At 38.9% G+C, this 10,796-nt stretch overlaps 1 protein-coding gene across 3 annotated transcripts in view; it reads left to right on the top strand.

Moving 5' to 3' along the window:
• The first annotated feature begins 4,618 nt into the window (after nucleotides 1-4,618).
• The window catches only part of LOC101846486, a 33,794-nt gene continuing 27,616 nt past the window's right edge, over nucleotides 4,619-10,796 (top strand). Inside the window, exon 1 of one of the 3 annotated variants that reach the window (XM_035968217.1) lies at nucleotides 4,619-5,189. The gene's annotated coding sequence lies outside the window, so the exon portion shown is untranslated. Of the gene's footprint in view, nucleotides 5,190-9,484; nucleotides 9,991-10,796 lie in introns of those variants that run through there. The other 2 variants (XM_005092432.3, XM_005092431.3) reach the window with 2 other exon arrangements.

The following is a 10,796-nucleotide window of genomic DNA, read 5'->3' as shown; positions in this document are numbered from 1 at the left end:
AAGAGACCGCCTAGCCGTGGCCGTTGTAATCATTATTATCATTACGAAGGTCACTGCTTGCTGTGGGCCGAAGCCTGAGCGGCCGGTGTGTCAGCCCACAAGCAAGGTGTGTAGTTCTTGGGCTGCGCTGTCTGATTTATGATCGCCTAGGTTTAACCCCAAGACTGACAGCCGAACGAGGTGCCTCACTCGTCGTAAACATATTTTCTATATTCTCACTGGGTGGTCCACGTCATAGCCAGCCTGGAGTCTTGGCCAGAAAAAGTAACCCAGGAAAGTAAGCGACGAATAAAACACCAAACACAACCATAGGTGGCTTCAATTTCAAATGGCAATAAAGATTAGACCTATGCGACAATAGATATACTGGCAGTAATAAGAGACAGGTTGAATGATAAATGTTACTAATGAAATAATTCAAGATAATAACGCATTTGTACTGGAACCTGTCCTTCCCTTGTTAGAAACAGAGAGGCCAGTTGGCAAATAGAGGCCGTCTTTGCGCTCTGCGGGCAAAAGCTGAATTAGCCGGGGAGGTTGGCGTCACCACTGAGCGGACAGCGTCCGGTAAGACCTCGCGTAGATATCTATAAGTTCCACATCGTGACAGGGAGTGGTGTATATATATAAGTTACGAGCCGGTGAGATAAACGAAGATAAAGGAACGAGTGTATGTAGTGCAAAAACACAACAGTAAACCCATATGGTCTCTTTGAGCGCTTTCAAAGTGGCAAGGTGCTTTTTAAACATTGATAAATAATAAATTATGTAAGTCTGGAATTACTTGAAACTGAAGAAAGAGTGTTATCAGCAATCGGTCTCTTGTCCACTATCCAGCCATCAAAAAATGACCGGCCCCGCTGATCTTGTCTAGTTTAGGAACCACCTTTGTTGGTTACCTTCTCTTAATAGTTTTACACCTTCAGTCGAATTCTTCTTTTGCTTCAGTTCTCTGTGTTTGTTGCGCAGCTTTAGTAAAATAATATCATTCGTGACCTCGGGCTTGTTTGCAGATTGGTGTTGCCTGGGATGTCGTTGGCTGTTTCTGTCACAGCAGTGTCATAGCTGTTGATCAAAGCGCCTATTTCGGTACTCTGATTGTCATGAACGTGGAGAGGGGCAAACATCCCTCACATCGTTCTTTGAAATATTTATGCGATGCTGGAGTCCTTGGGTCTCTCAAGATTGTTCCTGATTTTCACATTGCCCTGGTTTTTCACCCTTTAGAGACGGGCCTTCAGAGGTCACCATTTCAAGCTCGTGATCATTTTCGATATCGGCTCCTGAAAAGCGCTGGGAAATCATAAAACGGGTAGGCAGAAACTTAAGAAGGAGTAAACAAAAAACAAAAAAACGAAGTACGACGGAGGCCCTCAGATTTTCTTTCAAGAAATGAAAACGGCACGTTTGGGAAACAAACTACTTGTCTTTTTAGTAGAGAAGTTTATTTTATTCCTATTTGTATGAAACAGCTCAATGAAGAAGTTTGTTTTGTGAGTGATGGCCTTGGTCAATTATGAGAGAATTTAGAACAAAACCAGGCTAAAGTATAAAACAATCGGCTACGGCGCGTGGCATGATTTGTAGTACATGTACTGCACATTAGGGATCAAATACATGTACATGTACCTGTGGGGAGCTTTCCATTTTCGGCACTCCAGTTTCAAAATAGTACATATTCGGCACTAGTGATTTTCGATGATTTTCTTCCTAAGACATTTGCGGTACCACTTGTTTTATTCAAAATGTTGATAGAACATTTGCGGCACTGCGATATGAGTTTCAATATTCGCCTGCTCGTCAAAACATGCAACACAATTGAGACTAAAATCTCTCATATACATGGTATGTACCTGTACACAATAGCATACACACTACAAACACACTACTTAACTAAACCGCATGCACAGAGAAAGAGAGAGAGAGAGAGAGAGAGAGAGAGAGAGAGAGAGAGAGAGAGAGAGAGAGAGAGAGAGAGACAAAGAGAGAGAGAGAGAGAAAAGGGGCGGAGTGTGTATGTGAGAGAGAGAGAGGGGGTTTGTTGTGAGTTTACACTGTGCTGTGTACTGAGATTTCACATAGTCTCACCTGGGTGATTCGCATGAGTAGTGCCGCAGATGGTACATTTTTCCCCTATTGTTTAAATGTAGTGCCGCAAATGGGATATCGGTCTTTTTTTGGGGGTCTTTTTTTTGGTTTTTATTTTGTTGCTTTGGTGTGCAAGAGTCAAGTGGACAACCAATAACTACACCCCCCCCCCCCACCCACCCACCCCAAAACCGAGTTTCCCCCCAAACTTGACATGACAACGACGTCCGCCGGCGATAGACCTGCCTCTCTCATCTTGCCTTTGTTTACGTAATTTTTATCCTTGAACTACAACCCCTTAGCACGACATCCCAGGGGAAAAGACCGTTTATTACGAATTTTAAGGCCAGATTGCTATTATTTATTTGTTGATTACTTGAATATCTGCTGATAGGTGGGCGGCCCTGGACTAAAATTGAACCTTACAGAGTCATAAAGTACCACCATGTCCCATTCAGTTTTTGCTGCTTGCTGCTTGCTGCTTGCTGCTTGCTGCTTACACCGACGTTTACAGCAGTGCCATTCTCCCTTCTATCAAACTCCTGATATTAAAATTTGCGTTATGGCTTCAAAGAAAAAAAGCAGTATTTCTTAAAGACATTATAACTTATTCTAAAAACTGCCGAATCAAAGCCGACCATAGCACGGCAACTAAGCATTGCGAAAACAACAATCAGCACTTTTTGGGGGGGCTAAAATATTCAGTCTTGAGTCCGAGGATTTCACCAGAGAGTTTACAGTAACCCTCTCTGGTTTCACTGTGCATAGAACACACAGAGCGTATCTCTCTATCTCGCAGCGGGCACTTTTCCTTAACAACAGACGATAGTGTTTGTGCTGAATTCGCATGGAAAGGGGTGGGGGGGGGGGGGGGGGGAGATAACTCGGCAATCACGAATCATATTCTTTTCTCCACTAGTTCATATCGAAATAAGTCATATTTCCCCGTTCGTAATGCTGTATTCCTCGCAGCCCGGGCTGACCTGAATAGGTCAAATGGCCCACAGTTTGATCTATATTTTCTTCATCTATGTCGATGGGAGTGAAAAGCATTTAGAATAAACTCTGTCATCGCGCCGTTGTTACTTTAGAAATGAACAAATTAATAAAAGTGTGCCTCATTCTTCTCCTGCGTGTCACGTTCAACACTAATACATGCAATTATTCAAGAGCCAAAAGACATGTGAATTTACGAGTAAAATTTTTATCATTTCAAAAGCTAATTTATTTAAGCTTTACAATAAGCGCCCATTTCGTGAGTACTCAAGTGCTCTAGTACCCACCGACAGAGAAGAGAAAGTCAATTTCAGCCCTGCCCCTCACCTCACTCTCAAAATAAGTTACAATTAGAGTCTTTTGAGCGTGGCATCAGGGCGACCCCCGGTAGGTGGCTCACAGCGAGTGGAGACCCCGGTTGTGCCAACTAGGTCAAAAAAGTTCGGAGCGGAGGGCCAATGTTTACATTTTTCAAAACATTTACATAGTACTTTAAATGTTTTAACTTTAGTCCCAGATCGTGTCGATAGCTATGTCTCGGGAGTTGGAGAAAAGAGTTCCAAACTGATGGAGCAAGGTGTGCAAAGGATCTTTCAGTTCTTTAAAAAAAAAACTCTTTCCCGATAAATCTCAAAAGATAACGATAGCCTGATCTCAGGGTTCTAAGATGAATCGCTAAGATATAGGCATAGATGTACACTATGGATATAGGAGGGAGCTTCTTGATTGGCGCATTCATGGTGTCATGCTGCAATTATATACGGCGATATTCTGGCTGACACAAGGACATTTTTTTGGGCCTAAGCACTAAGTACTTGGGGGCGGGGGGTACTTTTTATTTTGTTATTCTTATTTTTCCCCGTGATTTTCAGTACAAATAGGATCTACGTCAAAGGCCAAAGGCAAAGTCTATCACGTAAGAAACCTATAGAGAACACTAACACACCTATACATTAACAATTGACGTGTTTAATTATAAGCCAAGTCACATTGTTCTTGTCGTCTCTTTATTAGTTTTTCAAGAGTCAGTGACAAATATGAAAAGCTACAAATACTGCAAAATATTATCTCTCTGTGCTATCTCGAGGTATATCCCACCCAGTGGCGTCTTGTTGGGTGGGGCTTGCAGCTTTAGCCCCACCTGGTTTTCTTCAACAACAAGTTACTTCTCTGACTAATCTCAGAACAAAATATTTCACAAAAATGTTTATACCGTGACAAAACATATCATGTTTTAAAGGACAAAACATAATAATAGTGTATTCCGTTTTTTGTTTTGCTTTTTAAAAAAACTTAAACGAAACTCCGAATGCACTTGTAGCTCCATCCAATAAGGCGCTTTTTCCGTCTGGGAGAATGAAATTTCATTGGTTTGTGATTCCTTAAGCCTCGCAGCTCAATTTCCCTCAGACTGATTACAACTGGGAAACAGACCTTTCATAACTGAAGGCCTAGACACTCCCCCCCCCCCCCCCCCCCAACAAAAACTGGTGGTTCTATCAGGCTCGGGGGCTGAAGCCGCACTATGGGGGTGTACCTTAAGTATGGCTTGACTCTTGACCTAGTTCGCACATCCTCGCAGCTCTAGACCAAAGCGTAGACTGAGTACGCCCCCCACCCTTCCCCTTCCCCTCGGCTAAGTGTCTTTTCTTTAGTAAGTAATGATGTTAGTGCGCTTAGATTGAGTGTGTAGGGCCTACACTTGAATGAAGTTTTAAGCGTGTTAACTCAGTAACTGCATACTGTATACACATTTTCTGTGCATGGAGATCAGCGAAAACAATGAAGCACTCGCCTTCGTTGTATTGTATCAGTGGCAGTTTTAAACTGGAATGTAACATTTGTTCTTCAATGCAGCAATGTATCGTGCAGAATACTTATTGGAAATTCGCTTTAATTCTTTATTACGAGAAATTAAGCTACTGTCAAGAGACTGAAACCACATCAAACCGCAGAATTTTCGCATCCCGTTGTGGCAGGAAAGCGAAAGAGATATTTTCATCATGAACGATTCATCATGAAGGATGCACTATTCAACCAAAAAGTCACCGGCGAAGTGCTCAGCATAAAATCAAAGGGCACAAATTATGTATAAAGACTCATAGGTGAGTCCATTTTCTTGGTTTCAAACGTGGTATTGCCACTACTTTAACAAGATTATTATACTTTTGAATCTATTTACATTTTCACTTTGTCTTTTTTATATATTAGTGTTTCACTGTCTTTTCAGTCACTATGCATCCCTTTTTTTTCTGAGCATTCTCATTGTTTGGTCACCTTCTTCACAACCTACTCGACGTCACTAATCTAGCATCTGCGTTGGTCGCGGCGGTCGCGATATTTGGCATGTCTTGGTCCGCGAATCGCGGCCGCGATTTTTGGCATTTAAAAAAAAAAAAGAAAAAGCAAAACAAAAACAAAAACAAAAAACAAAGCAAAAAAACAAATAAAACAAAAATAATAAAATAACACCGCCGGGGGAAAAATCGAAAAAAGGGTTATAAACATTTCAAAAAGTATTTAAAAATCGCACCTCTTTACTTTTAGAAAGAAAGTTTATTTTCACTCCTGCTTCATTTCGTCGCTGTCTCACTTGTTGACACCACGTTGATTTTTTAAAATTTCCATGTGAGAAATATTACTACATTACATCCTTTTAGATTTATATATTATTATATTGCTTTTTCTTTTATTTTTCCATCTTTGTTATGTTTTACTTTGTTGGTGTGATAATTTTTTTTCTTGTTATTGTTCTGGTGTGCTGTTTTTCTTTTTTTGTGTGTGCTTATATATGGCGTCAATATAATTTAATTTGATGTTGTTCCTGTCTTTTTAAATATACAAATGTGTGTATATATATATATATAATATAATTATATAAATGTGTTATGTTAGAGCGTGTCTCCACCAAAACCGAACACATGTACAGACACAGGCCCCTTATGTGTAATTCCATAATTTACTTGATGTAATATCCTGTACCTTTTCTTGAATTACGCGCATTTAGGGCTAAAAAGGCCAATCTTCGGATAGATGGAAGCACGCCCTTTTACTTGTTAATTTTTGTGGCTGTTTGTGTGCTTTTCTAATTTTTATGTCATTCTGTTGTGAAATGATATTCTGGATGCTTAAAAGTCAGCACAAGAAATTCTGGTGCTTTAGATTAAGTACCCCTATCAATATATTGCTATATTATAATACGTCGTCAAAGAGAGTTGAAAGCTCGAAAATTAATGGCAACTTTTTTTTTTTTTTGGGGGGGGGGGGTGGGGGGATGGCAACAAACGCAGATGCTAGACTAATCCAATCCCCAAGGAGAGTCTGACGGTACGTTTTTGTTTGTTTGTGTGTTTGTTTGCTTGTTTGTTTGTTAAATTTTAGTTTGTTTGTTTGTTAAATTTTAGTTTCTTAATAAATTATTTCTTGGGGTGGGTGGGAGGGTAAAACAGACGACTAAAACTAAAAGAAGAAAACCTAAATAGATATGGCCCACGGTTACTAAAATGAGCTGTTACATGTGCCCAAGTATTCTCTCAAGAGAATCTTTGATGTGCCTGCCATACGCAGGTTATCCGACTTACGAAAGACCCCCTGTCTCTGGTGCAAAATCAAAATATTTACTTATTTACATGTTCGTAGTCGCTATAAAAATCTGTCAGTCTGGCATGAATACACAGAAATAAGATCATAGAACACTAAGTGAACCTTGCTGTCAGCGGAACAATAAGTATATTAATGTACTGCTCAAGGCAAGGTCTGTGCCAAGGGAAGTAACCGCTCATATTAGCAAACTTTTTTTTTAGAACAAGGTTTCTTCCCGTCATAGTCGCATCAGAGAGTATTTAATTATATTTAAGAGTCTCTTGTAGCATCGTGCGACGAAGAACCATACGTATGCTACCGACGGCGGGTATTTATCTTTGTCGAAATAACAACAGACATCAACAAATAAAAACTGACTACATTAAAAACGAAGGAAAAGTAACTAAATCAGGACGTTTGTGTTGATATTTGTCGTTATTTTATTGTTATCCGTTGTTATCAGCTGTTATTTGTTGTTATCTCGACAAAAATAAATACCCCCCATCAGTATTTATCTTTGTCGAGATATGTTTGTTTGTTTTTGTAAGTGTTTTACTGCGCTCCCAACTGCATAAAGTCATATGAGCGCGCGGGACACGTTAAACTTTTTCAGTTGGTAGGAAATTTTGAATTTTGCCCAGGTGGCGGCCGAAGCCTACTCTTATGGATTTTAGACCACCAAGAGATCTTATTTAACGTGCGCAACTTGCACACTGGCCTTCCGAGGTTTTTCACCCTTGTCCGAGAAGGCTAGGTGTAGACCTTTCCTACCGGAAGATCAGGGGTGTGGCTGAAAGACAGCAGTAAGAAGAAGCCGAAGAGTAGCAGTAGAAAGGCTGTAGAAAGAATCAGGAGCCCAGAGGAGGGGGGGGGGGCAAAGGAGATGAGGGAGTGGGGGCAGAAAGAGGAGACGAAAGCAGACGACAGAACATTGCTAGAGAGCAAGAGAGGAGGTGAAAGGAGACAAATTTAGAGAAGAAAATGTTTCGGTCACTACCCGGATTCGAACCCGGGACCTTTGAATGAGAGGCCAACACCTTAACCTCTAGGCCACGAGAACCCCCTTTGTCGAGATAACAACAAATAACAACTGATAACAACAAATAACAACTGACTACCTTTAAAACGAAATAAAAGTAGCTAAATTAGGATATTTGTATCGTTATTTTATTGTTACCAGTTGTTATCAGTTGTTATTTGTTGTTATCTCGACAAAAATAAATGTATAACCCACCAATTTATTTGGAAAATAAACTAAATTAGGACGTTTGTGCTGATATTTGTTGCTATTTTGTTGTTGTCTGTTGTTATTTGTAGTTATCAGTTGTTATTTGTTGTTATCAGTTGTTATCTGTTGTTATCTCGACAAAGATGAATACCGCCGACGGTGGTCTAGGCTACCAATTTGTGAACAAAGATTTAGATATGCATGAACATATTATGTAAATCTTTATATTGTTACGGATTTGGATGCTTTATAAAATAATGCTGTAAATTGTATCATCATCTTTCATTAAAAAGATAGGCCTGCATGTCCACACAACAGAGATGAAAGAACTTGCATGTATATATAATATAATATAATATAATATAATATAATATAATATAATATAATATAATATAATATGATATAATATATATATATATATATATATATATATATATATATATATATATATATATATATACATTGTAGAGGTTGCATGAGAGAGAAAGGTGAGACTGCATTCTTTAAATGTAGCACAGTGAATTTCCTATAAGTAATTTCAAAGATGTGTAGATCTATGCCTTTGAAATCAGTGTTTATATGATAAAAGCTTCTCAAGTGGAGCACTTTTCTCATTATCGTTGTTCTGCCTTCACTGTAGCCTGTATTATAAGTCACCAGTATATATGCCAGGTTTGAGAATAAAATTATATCTAGGCTTCTGTGTGATATTGCTACCAACAGCTTCAAGTAGTTTCTGTAGATTTTGATGATTGAATTTGTTTTCATGAGCCTATAGGCCTATTAAAGTTAGATTTCTTGACGCAACCATGCAATGAACTATAAATATTCCATCACAGATGTGTTAACTTTTTTCTTTCGAATTCTTTTTTCTTTTCTTTTTTTTTTTTTCCAATATTAATAAATGGTCTAGGTGCACAATGTATGAGTATAGATCTAACCTTTTTTATATATATTTTTTTTGGGTTGGTTTTGAATCTGTTTTCAGTGATTTCCATAGTCACCCCCTAATCCAGACGGTCTTGATCGCCTAGCTCCTAATACAAGTAGCCTAGTTTTAATCTATGGTGATTTCTCTAGTCTCAACAAACCAAATCCAAGATGTGCGCACTACATTTAAGACCAAACTTTGTAAGCCCACACTTACGTACTTTCTTTTTTTTGTGATACCAACTAGCAGTGCTTTAGGTTATTTGTTTTACTTACAAAACAGCTTATTGGTCCCGTCGAAAGGTTATAAACTACCATATTTTATCTTTAATTCAGACAAAGTACCCACAGTTTGTTCTTCATCACTTCTTCATTAAAAATTTCGATAAACGCACACAGCCAAACCGGCAAATAAGACAGGAACGCAACGGCCTCAACCTTGGCCTAGATAGGGCTTCTGGAGTTCATTGTTTACTTGTGTCAGGTCAAAGAATGCCATAGGGCCAAGGGCAAAGGTGAAATGAGATGCGAAGCGGCGCGGCGAGTCCGAGTGGTTGTTGGTGTGGTTGGTGGTTGGGCTGGGCCTTGTGTTGATACTGGGAAAGAAAGATTAGGCCTAGCCTAGATCTCTTATTCGCATTCTCTGGACTAGGCCTACGTTCGGTCAGTTTAGTGGTAGCGTACCGTAGTAGTAGGTTTGTCCTAGATAATTGCGTTCCGCGCGATCATTGTACATGTATTTTGTTAAGAGAAGGGAGTAACGCGAGGGAGTGGTATAACATGTGGTATTATCTAGATCTAGGGCCAGTTTGTCACTTTAGACTTAGAGTGTAGGCTAGGCCTACTTGTACAAGTGCTTTAGATCTAGATCTACATAGATCTATCTAGTCTAGATCTAGATTCTAAATCTAGAGTCTAGTAAGTAAGCTGCCAGAAAAACCCTAAATTTATCAAAACTTGGAGGCGCATCACTGAGTGAAATAGGCCTACCAGCATTTTTGTACAATCTCTTTGGATTGTGCCTGCTGTTTTAATGTTAGAAAAGTATCCGTTGAAAGGGGGAAAAAGTAAATCATGGCAATCACTGGTCAGATTTCTTCGTGTGGCTGGTCAATTTGAAAGTGGCAATACCTGAGCTGTACTGTGGATATCAGCTGGATCGGTATGTAAGTACGAAGTTGGCTCAATAATGTCATTTTAAAAAATCATAGGCCCAATCATCATTCATTCATTCATTCATTCATTCATTCATTCTTCGATCAACCTAATTGTACTGTAACAGTAGAGCTGAAATAAAAATAATATCAAAACCCTTTCAAAATTCACCTGTTACAAACTGAGACCAGAATGTATCTGCCTACTTTTAACACTTATATATATACAATCACAAGGTATTTCGTTCCAGCCCCCCCCCCCCTCCCCCTTAACCTCTAGGCCACGAGAACCCCCTTTGTCGAGATAACAACAAATAACAACTGATAACAACAAATAACAACTGACTACCTTTAAAACGAAATAAAAGTAGCTAAATTAGGACGTTTGTGTTGATATTTGTATCGTTATTTTATTGTTACCAGTTGTTATCAGTTGTTATTTGTTGTTATCTCGACAAAAATAAATGTATAACCCACCAATTTATTTGGAAAATAAACTAAATTAGGACGTTTGTGCTGATATTTGTTGCTATTTTGTTGTTGTCTGTTGTTATTTGTAGTTATCAGTTGTTATTTGTTGTTATCAGTTGTTATCTGTTGTTATCTCGACAAAGATGAATACCGCCGACGGTGGTCTAGGCTACCAATTTGTGAACAAAGATTTAGATATGCATGAACATATTATGTAAATCTTTATATTGTTACGGATTTGGATGCTTTATAAAATAATGCTGTAAATTGTATCATCATCTTTCATTAAAAAGATAGGCCTGCATGTCCACACAACAGAGATGAAAGAACTTGCATGTATATATAAT

Source organism: Aplysia californica, unplaced genomic scaffold (genome assembly GCF_000002075.1).
Source record: "Aplysia californica isolate F4 #8 unplaced genomic scaffold, AplCal3.0 scaffold00046, whole genome shotgun sequence".
NCBI classification, from domain to species: Eukaryota; Metazoa; Mollusca; class Gastropoda; order Aplysiida; family Aplysiidae; genus Aplysia; species Aplysia californica.
The sequence above is the reverse complement of the archived record's forward strand: the minus strand, read 5'-3'. Positions and strand labels throughout refer to the sequence as shown.